Genomic DNA, 21,651 nt, shown 5'->3' on the forward strand with positions numbered 1-21,651 from the left:
CCAAAAACCTCATGCTGTTCTGCAGCTTGGAAGAAACATTAAATAGACAACTAGCCTGTCACTTGGCATCAAGGTAGAACTGTAGGTGAATATGCATTAAAATTCTCCCAGTAAAACTTGACTAGAGTGAATTAAAAAAGCAATCTCTAAGGAAAGAAGAACACTAATTCACTCATTCATTCAAATCAGCCACCAGGTTTCCACTGTTAATACCTCTCATTGTTACTAACACATGTACACTCTTCTTTACCCCGCTGTAGGGACTAGGATCTACCTGGGATACTGGGAGAAGCTTCTTCCCATCCTTAGAGGAGGTTCTTTTTTTTTTTAAAGATTTATTTTATTTTTTATTCCCCCCCGCCCCCGCCCCAGTTGTCTGTTCTCTGTGTTCATTTGCTGCGTGTTCTTCTTTGTCCACTTCTGTTGTTGTCAGCAGCACGGGAATCTGCATTTCTTTTTGTTGCGTCATCTTGTGTGTCAGCTCTCCATGTGGGTGGCGCCATTCTTGGGCAGGCTGCACTTTCTTTCGCGCTGGGCGGCTCTCCTTACGGGGCCCACTCCTTGCGCGTGGGGCTCCCCTATGCGGGGACACCCCTGCGTGGCAGGGCACTCCTTGCACACATCAGCACTGTGCATGGGCCAGCTCCACACGGGTCAAGGAGGACCGGGGTTTGAACCGCGGACCTCCCATGTGGTAGACGGACGCCCTAACCACTGAGCCAAGTCCACTTCCCATAGAGGAGGTTCTAAGACCACCACTGAAAGTTGTCTGGAGAGAAGCCCCAAGCAGAGACAGAAAAGCCCCCAGTGAGAAAGGGGCACCAACAGCACAGACCCCCAGGCATCTGAGCCAACAGCAGCCCCAGAGGCTGCCCTTTAACCCTTTCTCGACTGCAGCAAAGCCAACTGCTAGTCTGGTCTCCCTCTTCATGTCTTTAAAGAATGTGAAATCTCATAGGCATAACAGAAGTTACACTAATGTGGGCAGAAGGCAGGGGCCTGGAAGGAAAGGGCATTAATTGTTACTTATTGATTGGGGCAAAAGACAAGAATGTCAATCACATAATAAAAAAAGGAACCTAGTTAATATATTCTATACTTAATATGTGCTAAAAAAACATAACGGTAAACATAAAATGCTACTTTGAAAACAAAGGTAACTAAATTATGGGGGAATTGCCCTATGCCACTCCCCAAAAGCTGGCTAGTCTGCCTGAAGCCTCACTCTTTTTCTAGGCCCCAGGATGTCATCTGGCTCATCGACTGAAAGCAGTAGCTTCTCCCAGGATAACGAGCAAAGGGGCCTAATGAAACACTGTGAGGTGTTGCATAAAACTATTGCTTGGTGGGGGAAAGGACGTAGTTCAAGTGGTTGAGCACCTGCTTCCATGTATGAGCTTCCAGGTTTGATCCTGGTACCTCCTAAAAACAAAACAAACAAATGAAAAAACAACTCTCATTGGGGAGCGGACATAGCTCAGTGGTTGAGCACCTGCTTCCTATGCACCAGGTCCTGAGTTCAATCTCCAGTACCAACTTAAAAAAAAAAATGGCTTGGCAGCAGACTTGGCCCAGCAGTTAGGGCGTCTGTCTACCACATGGGAGGTCCGCAGTTCAAACCCCGGGCCTCCTTGACCCATGTGGAGCTGGCCAATGCGCAGTGCTGATGCCTGCAAGGAGTGTCCTGCCACACAGGGTGTCCCCCGCGTAGGGGAGCCCCACGCTCAAGGAGTGTTCCCCATAAGGAGAGCCGCCCAGCGCGGAAGAAAGTGCAGCCTGCCCAGGAATGGTGCTGCACACACGGAGAGCTGACACAACAAGATGACGCAACAAAAAGAAACACAGATTCCCGTGCCGCTGACAACAACAGAAGCGGACAAAGAAGAAGACACAGTAAATAGACACAGAGAACAGACAACTGGGGTGGGGAGGGGGAAGGGGAAATAAATAAATAAATAAATAAATAAATCTGTTTAAAAATGGCTTGGGTATCCCACTTCATAAATTAAAATAGGTACTATAAAGCTATTGGACTCAATTTCAAGTACAATTAAAATATTTAAAGAATTTCCTTTTTCCCTGTAGTATGTTTGTTTCAGAAATTCTTCAATGCATAAACTCTAAATAACTTAGAAAATACAAATAAATGCTCTTCTATGATGCTTCCACAGGCACTTTGAGGCAACTTTGCACAAACAATGGGAGCCACATCAAGTGCTAAGAATAGTCACCCACTGTTCTCAGCACACCTCTAGGTGCATCTAATTGCCATATCTACTTTTAGAAAGATTCTAATTCAATTTTTAGCAGAGACCATTTTTAATTGATTCTGAAAAGTGGGAAAATTCCATTTTTATAAATCGAATCATTTCCCCTTTATTTACATTATAATGTATTATTTTAAAGTCTATCATATTCTAAAACCTGTACAGTCCAGCTCAAGTACTGTTGTCAATATCCCCTGAAAAGGGCCGAAATATTCCCACAGAGTTTAGGTTTTTTCCTTTCACATCTTAAAGAACTCTTTCAAAAAAGAATCAAGTACTTATCTGTTTCTTTTATAATTTGTGGCTTTATTAACTTTGGATTTGTCATAACAGATGATCACATAAAGAGGTTCTCATTTATATGAATAGTAATTGAGTAAGACCTAGTTTAGGGGAGAGGAAAGAAAAACTTTAAAATAAAGAACACTTTATTTTTAAGAAAAAAATCTCTCTGAGGGAGAAACGCCAATGCCCTTTGTACTTGAGGTAACCCATGCTATACCTCTGCTGAATGGTACTCACTTATATAGGGAAATGTGTTTATTTAGTAGAAGCTGAGTATTTGAAAATGAAATAAATTAAAATGGGCTCCTCAGTAGAAAAAAGCCATTCTTAGCCAAGTGCTGTTCATCTTAAGGTAACAATGAGGAGAAAGCAGATTGCTATAATGGAAAAGGGCAGTGACCAAGAAGTCAGGAGACCTGGTTCCAGACTTACTCAGCTACCAATAAGCCGTGTGACCTTGGACTAGTCCAGGAGTCATTTCACCTCTTAGTCTCAATTCCTTTAATAAAAGAATGAAGGGCTGGCTATTCAACTCCAGGAGTCATTACAATTCAAAATAGCATGTTCCTACCTTTTAAATTAAGCGACCAAATGAATAATACAACTTATGTACATAGGCAAAACAGTCAGAGGTCTAATGATGTATAAAAGAAAGGGGAAAAGAGGAAGGTTTATTTTTACTTACTGCCCTAATTCTCATACCTGCAAGATGTACTATGGTCTGAAGTTGTTATACCTCTATTATTTTCATGAATGTAGCACAAATATCATTTAAAGTCCATCTAGAATTTAGCAAGTTATCTCATTACAAAAACATAGGGATTGGAGGGATAAAGCACAGAGCAAGGGCAAAACTGGTGGGCCTAATTAAGGTTTAAAAGAAATACTATATCCTTTGGAGGTTTCTAGAAACCCTTCCTATGCCACCCAGAAAGTGTTTAAATACACAAATTATCTCAGGTAATGACCTAACAAGAAAACACGCTTCTCTATGTGGCACAGACTGCACCGGAATGACATTTTCTAGAGAACAGAAAGAGGACACTGCCTTTTTAAGAGTCAACATAATAGGTAATCCAATAACTAGAATTCATTTAGTGATGAATCACTTTAAGCACCCCGGTTAAAAACTAAACCAAACAAACAAACAAAAACTTCTAATTAGCATTTACAGTACTGCATAAATAAAGGGGAGGAAGGGAGCAATAACTTTTTAACTCTAGAAAATGACTTCCAAGAAAAGAAGCAATTAAATATGCATGTAAGGCTACTCAGTTAGGAACACAATGAAACTTTTAAATTTTGCTATTGAATAAAAACAAAGTGTTCAGTGAGAACCCTCAGATGGGGGATCAGGGCACAGGGTCTAGCTGAGAAAGAATAAAGTAGTGACAAAGGAGGAGGATGGGTGGGGGACTTGAAGCAAGCTGCATGCTAATTCTGGGGGTCTGGCATAGATGGTCATGAAGCAGCAATTAATCAACTGGAAAAGCTAATTTGTTCATTTTCTCTTGAAAGTCCCATTTACAAGTTTACAGATTAGATTTGGCTTTTAAGAAAGGAAATGGCAGCATGTAATAAACACATTGCCCTGAAATTGAGAAGAAGGAAAAAAAACCTATTAACAGTTAACTCAAGTAACTGATTTAACACTCAGTAAGAAAAAATACAGCTAGAAGTATATAAATTGGTCTAAAACATGGCAAAGCAAAGTTTCAAACTTATTCCACCTATCTTGAAATGAAGCATGGACATATGTTCTAAAACCATAGTAAAAATAATAAAATGTAATCCTTCATTTGTTTAGGTCAAAAACTGTTCACCAAGAAAATCAACAGTTACATTTTCAAAGCCTTGTGGATAATTACTGCACACTGCTCAATTAATATTAAACTGGCTTGAAAATTTCTGTCAAGGAGGTCTAAAACTAGGTATTCTTAGAAGATGAGCTTTCTATCAAATCAATCACTCAAGGAAAAAAAGTCAATGTAAATTTTATTTTCCAAAAGATCTACCTTAAAGGAAAGGTATACCTTAAATAGCACGCACACTCACGTTTTTCTGTCAAATGCCGGCTCCAGCTGCCTAGCTTTGTGGATCAGCGTCAGTACCTGCCTCTTTCCAGCCCAGCTGGTATGTCTGACCTCCACCTCACAGCAGAATTCTCCCAGCACATTTCATCATTTCCTGTTGGCTGCCGACATCCTCGCAGCCTGAGAGAAGGTCATTCCCTACACCGCTGCATTCACAGTGCAGGCTCCAGGTTCTCAGGCCGCTCCTGGTCTGCTGAGGTCATTTCAGAAGAGAGGGGCTAAACAGAACTAAACAGAAATCTCAGTATTTCCATGGAAATTTAGAGAAAAGAGGTCTGAAAACAAAATTCACATATCCCCTCAAAAACTTGTGTGTACACGAACTTGTACCATACACACCAGTCTTAGTATTCCTTCTTGTAGCTGGGTGCCAGTTGTCACAGAAGTTAATATGGCAGGGACATACCTGCATGGGATATCTCAAATTTTACCTATGTGTAAAACTCAACTTCTATCTGTGACTTCATACACCAAGGCAAAGCAGTGTGGTGGAAACACAATGGGGCAAGAGGCAGGCTACCTGTGGGAGACAAGGCAGGTGACACCAGGGTCTCTCAGCAGCACCACTGTCTTCCAAGAACTAGGGAATTCAAATATGCCAGTGCAATTATCCAGAGGTGAAAAACAAAAATAAGAAACACCAGACTGGGAATGGATATAGCTCAAGTTGTTGAGTGCCTGCTTCCCATGTACAAAGTCCCAGGTTCAATACCCAGTACCTCCTAAAAACAAAACAAACAAACAAATGAAAAAAACCAACTCCCATTAGGGAGCAGATATAGCTCAGTGGTTGAGTGCCTGCTTCCCACGTCCCAGGTCCTGGGTTCAATCCCTAGCACCTCCTAAAAACAAACAAACAGAAAAACCCACACCTGACTTCTTAGGTTCTTACAAGGTATTGAAGATGAAAGAAAAAATAATAATATAACTTTAGGTGAAAAGGAAGAGATTCTGTTTCCTAACTCTGAAATGTATGAGGCTACAAGAATGCAGACTGTAGAATTCCCTTTAGATAAAGTACAGGAAGAGGCACAACTAATCTATGCTGTTTGAAACCAGCACAGGGCAGAGGGGAAGGGACAGGGCAGGAAGGGGTCACCAGGGGGCCTTCTGAATAGGGCTGTGCTTCCTGAACTGGTTACATGGGTGCTGTATTTGTGAAAATTCATAGATACGTACAATTTCATGGGTGCATAGTATACTTCAATAAAAAGGTTGTTTTTTTTTTAACTTTTGCAACAATATTTAAGAAAACGTAAACACTACATGAAAGAGCAGATACTGAAACTAATCTGCAAAATCAGGCAGGAAACAAATATTCCCAGGGCTTGATTTCCACAAGGTGAGCCTCCCACAAGTTACCTCTCCTCCCTCCACCCATGGTAAGCTGAGATGCATATTAAAGTGGTAGCAGCTGTCATTGCACCCTGTTCTGACAGGGCCAATTCAGAATGGTTCCCTCTGTGCAGGAGCATGAACCAGGGGCCAGAAGGGACGTGTACGGCTAAAGGAAAAGATGGATTTGACAAAAGAACACGGTGCAATGGGAAATGATGCTTCGTGGATGCACATTATTTCACAGTGCCTTACTACCCATATTACTTAAAAATCTATCTAGTCTGACCTTACGACACAAAACAAAATAGGTTACAAATCTCTTTCCAAAACCAAGTGTTTAGAAAGTCTTTATTGGAAAAACACCAGTAAAGCAAAGCCCATATCAATATGAGATATTACTTTCTTAACAGATGATAGTTCAGACTACCAGACCCCTCATTCAATAAAAAAAGTCAACACAACACTGAATTCACTGTATTCTGTAGGTCAGCCATGCAGAGTGAACAGTGTTCTCCACTCCCATTGAGGACAGCCACTTCCTCTCCCAGGATTCTGCTGCATGACAGAATCAGGGGACCCGGGAGCTGAGGATCTAATGGCCCTACAGGTCACTCCATCCAGTGACAGACACTAAGGTATGATGAGGCTGAGCTCTGAGACCAAGTAACATCTCTAGAGACTACTTCAACATACCTGACACAATGCACAGAAAGGCTTTCTAACGCCCTTGACCATATACTTCTCATACTTAAGAAACCTTTCAAAGAACTTTAAATTTATGCAGGATAAAAATATGGTCACAAAAGCCCTTTTTGAGGGGATATTTTCTTCCACTAAGAAAGAATAAGATCCTCAGAATGTTAGACATTAAACTATCACCTGACCCAGCAATCCCAGTTCTAGGTATATAACCAAAAGAGCTGGAAAAAGGAAGCCACAGGTATTTGTACACCAGTGTTCACAGAAGCATTATTCACATTAGCCAAAAGATGGAAGCAACTCAAATATCCATCAACAGATGAGTGGATAAACAAAACGTGGTCTGTTCACACAATGGAATATTATTCTGTCATAAAAATGAAATTCTGGTACAAGCTACAACATGGATGAACCTTGAAGGCATCATGTGGAGTGAAATACATCAGATACAGGGAAGCAGATATGGCTCAAGCAATTGGGCTCCCATCTATGATATGTGAGGTCCCAGGTTTGTTTCCCAGGGACTCTGGTGAAAGTAAGCTGGCTGGCATAGTGAGCTGACACAATAAAGGAGGCAAAGAGGAGTGACAATGACATACAAAACAAACCAGGGAGCTGAGGGGGCTCAAGCAATTAAATGCCTCTCTCCCACATCAGAGGTCCCAAGATCAGTTCCTGGTGCCTCCTAAAGAGAAACTGAGAAGAGAAGACAAGCAGACACAGACAGCAGACTGCAAATAGACACAGAGAGCAAACAGTGAGCACAAACAAGGGGGAAGGGGGTGTGTGGAATAAATAAATACATCTTTAAAAAAAAAAGATACAGAAAAATTATAGCAGTTTGATATTATTGATGAATTCCAAAAAGAAACATTGGATTATGTTTGTAAACTGTTCTCTTCCTCTGGGCATATTAGATTATATTGGATTCAGAAGTTTACTTGATTAAACCTCTGTGCCAGTAGGTTTTTCTGGAGGAATTGTGAAATGCTTGATGGAAAAGGCCTAGATCGCCTTGAAGAAACTGTTAAAAGCAATATGGATGCTAAAGAGACTTTTTATGATGCCTTAGAAGTAAATGATGAAACTATTATTGGAAACTGGAGGAAAGGTGATCTGTGTTTTAAAGTTGCAGAGAACTTAGAAAGATTAACTCCTAGTGTTTTATGGAAAACAGAATTTGAAAATAGCAAGCCTGGGCATTTAGCTGAAGAAACTTCCAAAGTAAACCCAGAGAATGTGGTCTGGCTTCTGCTTGCAGCTTATAGCAAAACACTACACGAGAGATATTCTGAGGACTGAACTGCTGGGCACAAAGAAAACAGAAACTGATTCTGGAAATTCCAAGCCTTCAAGCTCCCAGATGAAAGTGCCCTACTGGAGGACTTAACTAAACCTGGAACTTTTAAATCAGGATTGAAGATGCAGTTATCTCAGAAAGACTTGTGGAAAGTCTGATGGCTTGGACCCCAGCTTCCTGCATTGCTAAACCAACAGACTTTTAGAGAGAGCTATATGAACAAAATTATTGTCAGTCTGTAATAAAAGGGAAATGGAAAGGAGAGATTGAAGGGGAGATGATTTCAAGAGGAAAACCATGGAAACTGAGATCTGGAATTAGGGCATCACCTTTGGGCCAAGAGAGGAACCCCATCCATGTGTACAGAGAGGGTGAGTTTGCCCTAGCAGCTGAAGAGGGTGGATGTTCCTGTCCGATGTTCTGGGAGAGTTTTGTTGCCACAGGGCACAGAGAAGGTGGAGCACATTCCCCAAGGATTAGGGTCAGCACCCCACAGGTCTGAGAGGGGTAGGCCTGTCCCCCAAAGGTTAGGGAAAGCCAGGTGATCAACTCATTGCTCTGAGAGGGTTGAGCCTGTATGCCAAAGGTTAGGGGGAAAGTTGTCTTCATGTCACTGTACTATGGGGGTTAAGACACTAACCCAAAGATTGGGTAAGGTGTGACAATCACCCCATCACTCTTGGAGGGAGAAGTCTGGAGCTTGGTCCACATTCAGATGCTTGATGAGTGTGGAACCAAGAAAATGGCCACTGGGCAAGCCTGTGGAAACGGTGGGTTCTCATTAAGGACTCAAGGAGAAGAAACCATCATCTTAAGAATGACTCTCAGACTTTGAAATGGAATAGAGGATGCCCTGCAGGTCTACTGAACTGTAAAGAAACTGTGACTCATGTTTTCCTCCCAATTTTTCCTTATTGTAATGAAAATGTTTATCCTTTATCTGTCCATTTGTGTACTGGAAGCAGATAAATTGTTTTGTAAGTTTCAGAGGTCTATAGTCAAATGGATTTTGCCCCAAGACAAACTATTTCCTTAAATTGATTGTGATATGATTTAGTACTTGCATTGTTACTGATTTTAAGTTTGTTTGTTTTTTAATATTGTAATGTCTTTTTCGAATTCAGAGGGTGGAGTGTAGCAGTTTGATATTATTGATGAATTCCAAAAAGAAATATTGGATTATGTTTATAAACTGGTCTTTTCCTCTGGGTATATTAGATTATATTGGATTACTTAATTACTTAACCAAGTAAACCTCTTGTGCCAGTAGGGCGTTGAGCCCCCACCCTTGGTGGGGGGGACTCTCAGATAAAAGACAAGGCAAAGGAAAGAGCTGTAGGCTTTTAATGCTGAAGTTTTGATATTTGAGTTTGATGCTGAAGCCTTAAACTGAAGCCCCCCGTAAGCTGAAGCTCCCCCAGGAAGTAAGCACATAGTGGAGAGAGAAGCAAGTCCTGGGAAGGGAGGAACCCAGGAAGCCTGAACCCTGGCAGATGTTGGCAGCCATCTTGCTCCAACAAGTGGAAATAGACTTTGGTGAGGGAAGTAACTCAAGCTTTATGGCCTGGTATCAGTAAGCTCCTACCCCAAATAAATACCCTTTATAAAAGCTAACCGATTTCTGGTATTTTGCATCAGCACCCCTTTGGCTGACTATACACAGATATTGTGTGGTTTCACTCATATGAAATTACCAAAATATGCAAATTCATAGAGAAAGAAAGTTGAGTACAGGTTACCAGGGACTGGGGGCAGGAGGGACAGGTAGGAGCTGGAAGTGGAAAGTTATTGCTTGACAGGTACAGGGTTTCTGTTTAGGGTGGATGAAAAAGTTTTAGTGACAGATGATAGTGATGGTAGCACAATATTGTGGATATAATTAATATCACTTAATTTTAAAAATGAAAAGTGGTTAAAATGGGAAATTATGTATGTCACCACAATAAAAATTAAAAGAGGGAAACGGACTTTGGCCCAGTGGTTAGGGCGTCCGTCTACCATATGGGAGGTCCGCGGTTCAAACCCCGGGCCTCCTTGACCCGTGTGGAGCTGGCCATGTGCAGCGCTGATGCGCGCAAGGAGTGCCTTGCCACGCAAGGGTGTCCCCCGCGTGGGTGAGCCCCACGCGCAAGGAGTGCGCCCCGTAAGGAGAGCCGCCCAGCGTGAAAAGAAAGTGCAGCCTGCCCAGGAATGGCGCCGCCCACACTTCCTGTGCCGCTGACAACAGAAGCGGACAAAGAAACAAGACGCAGCAAATAGACACCAAGAACAGACAACCAGGGGAGGGGGGGGGAATTAAATAAATAAATAAATAAATCTTTAAAAAAAAAATAAAAATTAAAAGAAAGAGAAAGAGAGCACCTAAGTTCTGGTGAAACAACCTCCATGTCCACCTTTCCTTTCTAATAATCTAGAATGCCAGAAATTCTTTGTCCCAGAGCCCCATTTGAGGCTCTTGATTATGGGAGGGGGTAAATTCAGAAAGGTAGATTTATTCATTTTCTTTGAACTCAATCATGAAAACAGCCCTATATGGGGAAGGATTGTTAACCCCATCTTACAGGTGCAGTAAGTGAGGTACAGAGAGGTTAAGTAGCTCCCCATTACTCCACAGCTAGTAGGTGAAAGACCCAGAATTTGCAAACAGGCCTGAGTCACAGATGTTACCCACTACACCACACTCTCTCTCCTCTGCTCACTGAAGGATCAGGACTGTGTCTTGGATATAGCTGCTGCTTAAAAAAATATGAATTTGAACTGAATTAAGAATGTACATAATAGTGGGACTTTGAAGTAGTGAGATCACCTTTTTGGTGTGGCTGGGGACATTTTCTGCCCTCCCATAACGTCTAGCCACACCTCACCAGTGGACTCCAGGCAGGAGAAAAGCTCTTCTGCCCTGATGGCAGAGGAACAGACTGACTCAGGTAGCTCTCCAGGCTTAGGGCAGGGCTGCTGGGACAGAAACAACTGCTCCAGGGAAACCTTCTGCTAATCTCTAACATGTAGTGCCTAAACTGGTATTTCCAGTTCCAATCTGGTTTTTGTCACCAAAGACTTGAAACCATTGGGCACTCATTCAACAAACAGTGCCAGGCATGGTGCATAGAGCCCGAGGGCCCCACGGATGGAAAAAGCCAAGGTCACGGGACCTAGATTGGCTCACAGTGTCTGGCCAGGGCAGAAAAGTAAATAAATAAAAATGGTATGAACGGATAAATGCTGGCATCCAGTGTGTTCAAGAGCTGAGAGAACAATGTAAAGGGAGTAATGGCCCAGGCTAGAGAGATCAGAGTTGGTTTTCCAAGGGTTCCCAACAACCTGCTCAAACCAGATGGATTAAGGAAAAAAACAAAATTCAGAAGCAGAGTCCACCAGATATGGATAGACTACCAGTCTGACTCCTCACCTGGTCGCTGAAAAGACCCATGGAAGACATCAGGATGGGGATCCTCTCAAGGACATGTCGAGTAAACAGAAGCATTCATGCATCTATCTCAGGGACACCAGAACAAGGCTGCCTCTTATCTCATACCTTTTGTCACGTCACTATTTACTTAGCTCTTGTGTTTTTTTAAAAAGACCCCTACATTTACAGTTAGGGAAACCACTACCAAGAGGTTAAGCAACCTGCCCAAGGTCACGCTGCTAATCAGAATGGCCATCAAACTCAGGCCCACCTGAGACCACTTTCTACCCTCTTACGCCTCCCATGGAAATGGAACTGTGAGGAAAATTAAGGTGTTTGGTAACAGATTGTGTCATATAGAGAAAGAATAAAATTTCTACAAGGTGATTCTAAAAGTGGTTATGTGCACATCGTAATTGGGTGGTTAATAAAATATTACAAATTGCCGATCTGAGCTTCATTCCAACCCCACTGTGCTTTTATAAAGTTAACAACTAAATTAGGAAGGGGCAAGGGAAAAGGAAAACAACCCAGTGGCAGGTAGAATGAGAGAAGGATATTGCCAGCCTTGCCCTGTGCCACCATTCTCACACATCTGGGTCCCTCAGCAAGCCCTGTACGCAGAGCTGGTGGTCTCTTTTATCGGCAGTGATGGAAGTCATGTAAGAGCCCTAAAGGAATCCTCCAGGTGCCAGGCCTTAAGCTAGTAGGAATTCCGAGCTCCCCATCTCCAAAATACCAAGATCTTATCAGCCACCACAAGCCAGGGACAACCAGGACAGAGCTCTTCTGGAATCCAAACTATTGAGGAACCAGCAATACTCATGGTTTGCATGAAGATGACTCCTCAAGTTTCTGATTTGTCCATTTGCTCTGTATGCTCCCATCTCCAGCCTCCTCAAATGATGAGGAAAGTTGGGGCAACAGTCCATGCATACACACATGCAGAGCACAGATTTCTGTCACACATCTCCATACAGAACATCAAAAGACAACAGTGTGTGGTACAGGCGCAAAATGGAATACTACTCAGCAATAAAAAGAAAAGGACTACTGATATACACCACCTGTATGGATCACAAAAACCATACGCTGGGAAGCAGATATGGCTCAAGCAATTGGGCACCCACCTACCACATGGGAGGTCCCAGGTTCGGTTCCCAGTGCCTCCTAAAAAGAAGATGAGCACACAATGAACAGACACAGAGCAGACAGTGGGTACAAACAATAAAGGGGGTGGAGAGGCAAATAAATAAATAAAATAAATCTAAAAAAAAAATACTGTATGCTGAGTGAAAGGAGCCAGATTTCCACAAACTGTAGGCCAGGCAAAACTAATCTATAGTGGCAGATCACTGCCTGGGGCCTGGGACTGGGGTGTGGGATTGACTGCAAATGGCACAAGGAAGCTTTTTGCAACAACAGAAACATTCTGTCTTAAGTGGGACAGTAGTCACACAGGTGTATACATTTGTCAAAACTCCTAAATGAGTGCATTCAATTGAATGTAAAGAAATACTTCAATTGAGAGGGGAGGTGGGGAGAGGTGGCAGGAGGTAGGGAAGAAAGGAAGAAAGGTCAGAACTTGAGTAGCAGGAACTTTCTCCTACTCAGCAGACAATGGTCACTGACAGTCACTATGACCTATATTGCAAGATGCCTCTGACTTAAAAGACCAAAAAAAGTTCTGTGTAATTTTAGCATTAAGTGTATTTTAGTTATTGGGTCTCGATTCTTAGAATGACTGATCCTCTATCATACCCAAGGTAGTCTAACGTACCCAAATGCTCCATTTTCTACAGGTTAATGCAGGTTCTCTCCACATCACTGCATTAAAAAGTGATAACACCGGACAAGCAACTTGGAAATGGCAGATGTCAATGACTGTTAGTAAATAAGTAAAATCTACTACAATAATCTGAGGTATTAGCTTTCCTTTGTCTTCAAATAGCAAATAAATCTTAAATTCTGGAAATAGAGTACTTTAAAATATTCTGGATAGATCAATTTTTTTCTTGGTTGTGGGAATAACAGCTATTTTCAAATCCTACCTCCTAGCCTTTTATATTTTTTATGAATCAAAAAATAAATAGGGGCGGTGGACTTGGCCCAGTGGTTAGGGAGTCCATCTACCACATGGGAGGTCCGGGGTTCAAACCCCGGGCCTCCTTGACCCGTGTGGAACTGGCCCACACGCAGTGCTGATGCACACGAGGAGTGCTGTGCCACGCAAGGGTGTCCCCTGCGTAGGGGAGCCCCACGCACAAGGAGTGCGCCCCGTAAGGAAAGCCGCTTAGCGTGAAAGAAAGTGCAGCCTGCCCAGGAATGGTGCTGCACACACGGAGAGCTGACACAACAAGAATACGCAACAAAAAAGAAACACAGATTCCCGTGCCGCTGACAAAAACAGAAGCAGACAAAGAAGACGCAGCAAATAGACACAGAGAACAGACAACCGGGGTGGGTGGGGAGGGGAGAGAAATAAATAAATAAATAAATCTTAAAAATAAATAAACAAATAAATAGGGAAAACGGATGTGGCTCAAGCAATTGGGCTCCCATCTACCATACAGGAGGTCCAGGGTTCGATACTCAGGGCCTCCTGGTGAAGGCAAGCTGGCCCATGCGGAGCACTGCCCCACACAAGGAGTGCTGCCCCATGCAAGGAGTCCTGCCCTGCACAGGAGTGCTGGCCCAGGCAGAGAGCTGACGCAGCAAGATGATGCAACAAAAAGACACGAGGAGAGACACAACACAGACCAGGGAGCTGAGGTGGTACAAGAGATTGATAGCCTCTCTCCCACTCTGGAAGGTCCTAGGATTGGTTCCCGGAGCCACCTGATGAGAATACAAGCAGACACAGAAGGACACACAGCAAATAGACACAAAGAGCAGACAATGGAGGGAAGGGGGAAAAATAAATAAAATAAATCTTAAAAAAAAAAAAAAAGAAATAGAGCTATCTTACCTTTGCTCCTTACACATAGTGATGGTTAGGCTAATGTGTCAATTTGGCCAGGTAATTGTGTCCAGTTGTTTGGTCAAGCAAGCACTGGGCTAATTGTAATACAAGGGCATTTATGGACTTTAGTCACAATTGACTTTACTGCAGTGGTAAATCATAGATAGCTGGTTATAATTACACCAATTAGGGCGATTACCATCAGCAATGAGTATGCTTTATCCAATTAGTTGAATGCCTTAAAAGGGGAAGTGATTCCAGCATTGAGTGAGAATTTCCCAGCTCATCTTTGGACAGCCAACTTCTCCCAGAATTCATCAAGAACCTTTGTTGGACTTTCATTGGAGCACCTGATTGCGGCCTACCTGTAGAACCTAGACTTGTGCATCCCCACCGTCTCATGAGAAACTGATAAAATCTCTTACTATCAACAGATATCTCTTGTTGAATCTGTTTCCCTTGAGAACCTTGACTAATACACACATATATACATAGAAAGGATTAACCCAAGCCAAATTTCAAACATTTCCTATCAAACAACAATGTGCCAGGAGCAAGCTAAGTACCAGCTCTATTTGTGGCAAAATAAAAAAACTTAAACCCTTTATATAAGCACCTTCACTACTTCTCTGGCACTTTTCCAAAGCTAAAAAAAATAAATAAAAAGAAGCTAGAACAATTAAAGCAGAAAGCCAATTAAAGGAGCCGACGTAGCTCAAGTAATTGGGCGACTGCCTCCCACATGGGAAATCCCAGTTCAGTTTCCAGTGCCTCTTAAAGAAGATGAGTAGACATAGATGCCACAATGAGCAGATGCCGCAACCACCAAGACGCTGCAGCAGATGCCGCAAACAAGCAGACACCGCAGACACTGCAAACAAGCAGACACTGCAATCAGCAGATGCCACAACCAGCAGATACTGCAACCAGAAGGGAGAGGAAGTAGCTTAAGTAGTTGGGAGGTTCTGGATTCAGTTCCCAATGCCTCCTAAAGATGAGCAGACAACAATTAAACAAGGAAGCCATCTCAGGGGAGGTGGGGGATTAAAAAAAGGCAACTGAAAAAACTTTCAAAGCACAAATGTGGTAGGAGGAACATGTTAATTTTTTTTTCTTTTTCATGTTATGAAATTCCCAAATGCCATCAAAGGAAGCAACACCTGGAGTCTAAAACAACATCTGGGCAGTTAAGATGTTCTATAGCCTCCACAATCCTGGGAACAGCTCAAGCCTTCTTTGAGCAAAACAATGAAGACAGAAATGATCCCAGAAGGAAGGTCTGGGGAAGCAGATGTGGCTCAAGAGACTGGGCTCCCGTCTACCATATAGGATGTCCAGGTTTCAATACCCAGGTCCTCCTGGTGAAGGCGAGCTGACCCACGTGGAGTGCTGGCCCATGCAGAGTGCTGCCCCATGCAGAGAGCTGCAAGATGGTGCAACAAAAAGAGACACAGAGGAGAGACAATAAGAGATGCAGCAGACCAGGGAGCTGAGGTGGCGCAAGAGAATGTACACCTCTCTCCCACTCCAGAAGGTCCCAGAATTGGTTTCTGGAGCCACCTAATGAGAATACAAGCAGACACATAAGAACACACAGCAAATGGACACAGACCAGATGGGGGTTTAAAATAAATAATTTTTTTTTTTTTTTTAAAGTAAAGAAGATCTGAAATTCAAGGAATGGTGAGCAAGGTTTACAGTGATCCATGGACATTTTCAAGAATAAAGTTAGGGACATGCTATCAGAATTCTAGATCTACTTTATTATTGTTGCTTTGGGGTGAGGAAAAGCCCAGATCTGCCACCTTTTCTTTTTTGGCAGTTCCAAACAACCAACACAAATCCTTTGTGAAACCAAAAGGGATTCGAATATACAAATAAATGAAATCATGACCCCAAGCATTCCAGAACTCTGCCATCATCTCCCCCATTATAGACCAGAGGTAGGGGGGAAAAAAAGGATTGGAAAGATGGGAAGAGATAAAGAACCACTACATGCCAAGAAATAGGAAACATCTGAGCCCCTATTCAAGATTTTCAACACTGTACTTCAGTTTGACAGTGAATATATATTAGGGTGTTTAATAAATGAATGACTCTAAAGCAGCCAGGCTGTTACATAAAATCAATTTAAAAGGCCATGATCTCTAACTAAAAACTTCCACACTTAGCCTGAAATATGGAGATGATCATAAATGGAATACCAACTACAAACTTAAAAGTATATCTCATTTTACAAATTTTATGTTTTTCTTCCACTTTTACCTTTTAAAATAGAAGTTGACAGTATTTAAACCATCTTTTAACACAATTTTCCCAGTCATATTTTGGCACAGGGTGAGATTCTGCCAGGTGAGGGACAGGCCAGCATTTGGCTAGTGGCCATCACGCAGCAGTCTCTCTCTGTACTTCTGGGCAGAAAATGCAGAGAGGACAGGAACAAGTAACCCAAGAAGGGCAGAGGTGAGTAGCAGCGTGACCATGGCAGATTTCTAAGCCTCCAGTTCCTCCACCTGTAACATGAAGGTAGCTAGCCTCAGTAACCACCACAGGGAGTAGCGAAGATTAAATGAGAGAACATATGTAACGTGTTTAGCACAGCTCAGGCATGGAGAAAAGTTTTTAATGTCAGCCCTTATGATCATCTCCTGGTGACAGTGCTGGAAGAGCCCAATGATGTTGATCACAATTAAAGTCATAGAAGAGTGAGGGATGCAATGTGGGAAGAGGGGTACTTAGGTGGCTTTGGCATAAGGCTGACCCCCAGGAAATTTAGAGAGGGCAACTAATAAATGTCGGAAAATCAATGAACCAATGCTACAGCTTTCCAAATAGAAGTGACTGCCACAACCCATACTAACCACAAGCAGCAAAGTATGAATATGATAAGGGTTGATTCAGAGATCTCATAAAGGAAAATAAAGGAAAGGGACTTTGCCCAGAGGCTGACTGGGCTGAGTACCATAAAAGTACCTAAAACAGGAAACGGACTTGGCCCAGTGGTTAGGGCGTCCGTCTACCACATGGGAGGTCTGTGGTTCAAACCCCAGGCCTCCCTGACCCGTGTGGAGCTGGCCCATGCGCAGTGCTGATGCACGCAAGGAGTGCGGCCCCATGCAGGGGTGTCCCCGCGTAGGGGAGCCCCATGTGCAAGGAGTGCGCCCGTAAGGAGAGCCGCCCAGCACGAAAGAAAGTGCAGCCTGCCCAGGAATGGCGCCACCCACGCTTCCCGTGCTGCTGACAACAACAGAAGAAGCAGACAAAGAAACAAGACGCAGCAAATAGACACAGAGAATAGACAACCGGGGGAGGGGGGGAATTAAATAAATAAATAAATCTTTAAAAATCAAACAATAAATAAATAAATAAATAAAAACCCACTTAAAAAAAAAAAAAGTACCTAAAACTATGGTAGGGTTTCCTGCCTGGAAGCTCAGGGACTTGGGCTCAGACACTGGCAAGCAAGCTTGGATGAGTCAAGGAAGAAAGCAAGGTGCTCAGTCACAGACCCGGAGGTTCTTTAAAACCTCAACAATATGAATTAACCATACACAGAGGCAGGTATGGGGGTGATTTCAGTCTGGTGATTGCACAAGCCTTAGCTTGCTGAATGAACAGAACCAAATGAAGGGCCTCATCCCTAGCACCAGCCACACACACTTTAGACAGGGAGGCAACTTCTAAGGCCTTTCTTAGTAAATGCCCTGAGAAAGAGGGGAGTCAGCAGCCAGAGAGCCCCCCTAAAGAGGGGGTGGAGGACCCCAGTGCCACCAACAGCCCACATGACCCACAGACCTGGGTGGCCATCTGTATTAGTCAGCTAAAGGGGTGCTGATGCAAAATACCAAAAATGGGTTGGTTTTCATAAAGGGTATTTATTTGAGGTAGGAGCTTACAGATACCAGGCCATAACACACGTTACTTCCCTCACCAAAGTCTATTTGCAGGTGTTGGAGCAAGATGGCTGCCAACGTCTGCCAGGGTTCAGGCTTCCTGGGTTCCTCCCTTCCAGGGTCTTGCTTCTCTCTGGGTTCAAGGTTCCTTTCTTCCTGAGGCTGGCTTCTCTTTCCTCTGTGTGCTGACTTCCTGGGCGCCAGCTTAAGACTTCAGCATCAAACTCCAACATCAAAACTCCAACATTAAGAACCCTCAATTCTGTCCTTTGCCATGCCTGTTATCTGTGAGTCCCCACCCACCAAGGGGCGGGGACTCAATGCCTTAATGACATGGCCCAATTAAAGCCCCAATCATAACTCAATCACACCCAGGTACAGAAGAGATCACAAACATAATCCAATTCTATTTTTGGAATTCATAACCATATCAAACTGCTACACCATCAGATCCATACAATTAACCATGCACACATAAATCTAATCCAAAATATAAGAGGAACCCAGACCTGAACACTTGGGAGTAGGGCTGGAGAGAAATTTATAAACAGCCAAGAATTTAGTACTAAACCCAGGACTAAGATTTCCTTAAAATGTGACACCACCCACTGTGCTTATTGTATTTTGTGACAGTGATCACTTTTATAATGCTACTGCAGATCCCTCAGTTCCTCCAAGGCACCTGCTCATAATCCACTTCCAATTTCACTAGTATTACCAAGTGTTTCCAGTTCAAGGAGAGAGGAATAGGATTTTTAAATGGTATCGGTATTTCCCTACTGCATTAGTTCAAAGACCAGACTCACTGTTTATAATGTCAAAGTATCATGTATTAGTCAGCCAAAGGGGTGTTCATGCAAAACACCAGAAATCGGTTGCCTTTATAAAGGGTATTTTTTGGGGGTAGAAGCTTGCAGTTACCAGACCATAAAGCATGTTACTTCCCTCACCAAGGTCTGTTGCCACATGTTGGAGCAAGATGGCTGCTGATATCTGCAAGCGTCCAGTCTTCCTCTTCCTCTTATGGCTCAGCGGTCCCAGTTTCTTCCAATATCAGCTGCAGGCTGGGATAAGTCTCATCTCTCTTCCCAGGGCTTCTCTCTGGGCTCAGCTGCTCTGTTCTCTCCACAGGGCCAGCTGTAAACTGTCAGGCAATCAGCTCATCTCTCTTTTCTGGGTCTCTGCCATGTCTAATGGAGCCTTTACTCTTTCCTCACATATCTGCTTCTCTGTGTATTTACTTCCTGAGGCTCCAGCATTAAAACTCCAACTAACTCCTCTGCTCTGCCCTGTAGTTTTCTCTGAGTCTTCGCCCAGCAACATCCTACTGACATGGCCCAATCAAAGCCTTAATCATTATTTAATCAAGTAAAAGTGAAACCTCTGAATCCAATACAATCTAATGTACCCAGAGGAACAGACCAATTTACAAACATAATCCAATGTCTATTTTTGGAATTCATAAACAACTTCAAACTGCTAAATATCACACAGATGATACAAAACAGGCCATGTCCAAATATGCTGGATTCAGATGTACTTTACAACAAACTAGTGAGACAATAAATGGTAAAGATTTATGGTCTTTCTGATCTAGAAATGTATTCCAACTAATTTGTAACCTCACCTTAATTGCAATTCTTTTCTGATGGCACATCAATGATTTTTCTCCCTCAACATTAAGACACATTAAAGTACTAAATGTTGTTATTAGCAGTAGCACTTAACATTGGTTTAGAGCTGAGTTTTTCTTCTTACGGAGGCCTTGGGCAAGAACCAAATATTCTAAAAATTAGCAACTCTGGTAACCATCAACAACATAGCACCTACAAAACCAAGACAATTTGGGATGATCGATCATATCTGTAGATTGGAAGGTTTTTTCTCTTTTTTTATTATGGAAAATGTCAAATATATAAAATATATATTATATTTTTTTATATATTTTATATATTATATATACAAATACATAAAAGTAGATAATGGCCAATCTTGTTTCACCTGTAATTGTGACCATTGTTAAATGCTCACAAAATCATGCCACCCAAATATGTCTTTACTTGATCTGGTGGATCCACCTCGCCACTGGCACCCACAACACCTGCTCACACAGAGAAGAAGCACAAAGCAAGCACAGCAGGGTTTCTGGCCTGAAGGGTCTTTGGCAACCTTAAAGGAAGTCAGAGCCACTTAAGACATGTATAAAAACAAGGAATAAAAATAATAAGAAGCTATGGATTAACATCACCAATGATAACTTTTTTTTTAAGGTTTATTTTTATTTATTTCTCTCCCACCCTCCCAGTTGTCTGCTCTCTGTGTCCATTCGCTGTGTGTTCTTCTGTGACCACTTCTATCCTTACCAGCAGCACCGGGAATCTGTGTTTCTTTTTTTTTTTATTTTTTTTAAAAAGATTTATTTATTTATTTATTTCTCTCCCCTTCTCTGTCGCCCTGCCCCCTCGCCCCGGTTGTCTGTTCTCTGTGTCTATTTGCTGCGTCTTTTTCTTTGTCCGCTCCTGTTGTTGTCAGCAGCACGGTAATCTGTGTCTCTTTTTTGTTGCGTCATCTTGTGTCAGCTCTCCATGTGGGCGGCACCATTCTTAGGGGCTGCACATTCTTTCGTGCTGGGCGGCTCTCCTTATGGGGTGCACTCCTTGTGCGTGGGGCTCCCCTACATGGGGGACACCCCTACGTGGCACAGCACTTCTTGCGCGCATCAGCTCTGTGCATGAGTCAGCTGCACACAGGTCAAGGAGGCCTGGGGTTTGAACTGCAAACCTCCCATGTGGTAGACGGACACCCTAACCACTGGACAAGTCCACTTCCCTGTGTTTCTTTTTGTTGCGTCATCCTGTTGTGTCAGCTATGTGTGCAGCGCCATTCTTGGGCAGGCTGCACTTTCTTTCGCACTGAGCAGCTCTCCTTATGGGGCGTACTCCTTGCACGTGGGGCTCCCCTACACGGGGGACACCCCTGCGTGGCACGGCATTCCTTGCACAGATCAGCACTGCACATGGGCCAGCTCCACATGGTTCAAGGAGGCCCGGGGTCTGAATCGTGGACCTTCCATGTGGTAGGCGGAAGCCCTATCCATTGGGCCAAGTCCACTTCCCACCAATAATAACTTGTATTACTATCACTCACTCCCTAATACAATAAGAAAAAAACAAAAGACTAACCCAAATATAAAGTCATTCCACAAAATACTTGACTAGTGACCTTCAGAACTGTCAAAGCCATGAAAAATAAGGAAAGACTGAAAATTTGTCAGCTAGGAGAAGACTAATGAGATGATGACTAGCTGTAATGTGGGATCCTGGAGTAGAAAGATGATGTCAGGGGAAATCCCTAGAGGGATTCAACAGCAGATTGGGGGAAGCAGATTTGGCCCAACTGGATAGG

The 21,651-nt window shown here is 43.0% G+C and overlaps 1 protein-coding gene across 16 annotated transcripts in view; it reads right to left on the reverse strand.

The window, feature by feature from the left end:
* Positions 1 to 21,651, reverse strand: part of PACSIN2 (protein kinase C and casein kinase substrate in neurons 2) — a 165,243-nt gene that overhangs the window by 90,759 nt on the left and 52,833 nt on the right. For 3 of the 16 annotated variants that reach the window (XM_058308895.1, XM_058308890.2, XM_071219098.1), the window contains exon 2: positions 4,608 to 4,873. The exons of 10 other annotated variants lie outside the window; for them this stretch is intronic. The gene's annotated coding sequence lies outside the window, so the exon portion shown is untranslated. Of the gene's footprint in view, positions 1 to 4,585; positions 4,874 to 21,651 lie in introns of those variants that run through there. 3 more of the 16 variants (XM_071219101.1, XM_071219099.1, XM_071219100.1) reach the window with 3 other exon arrangements.

This window comes from Dasypus novemcinctus, chromosome 12, assembly GCF_030445035.2.
Source record: "Dasypus novemcinctus isolate mDasNov1 chromosome 12, mDasNov1.1.hap2, whole genome shotgun sequence".
Lineage (NCBI taxonomy): Eukaryota > Metazoa > Chordata > Mammalia > Cingulata > Dasypodidae > Dasypus > Dasypus novemcinctus.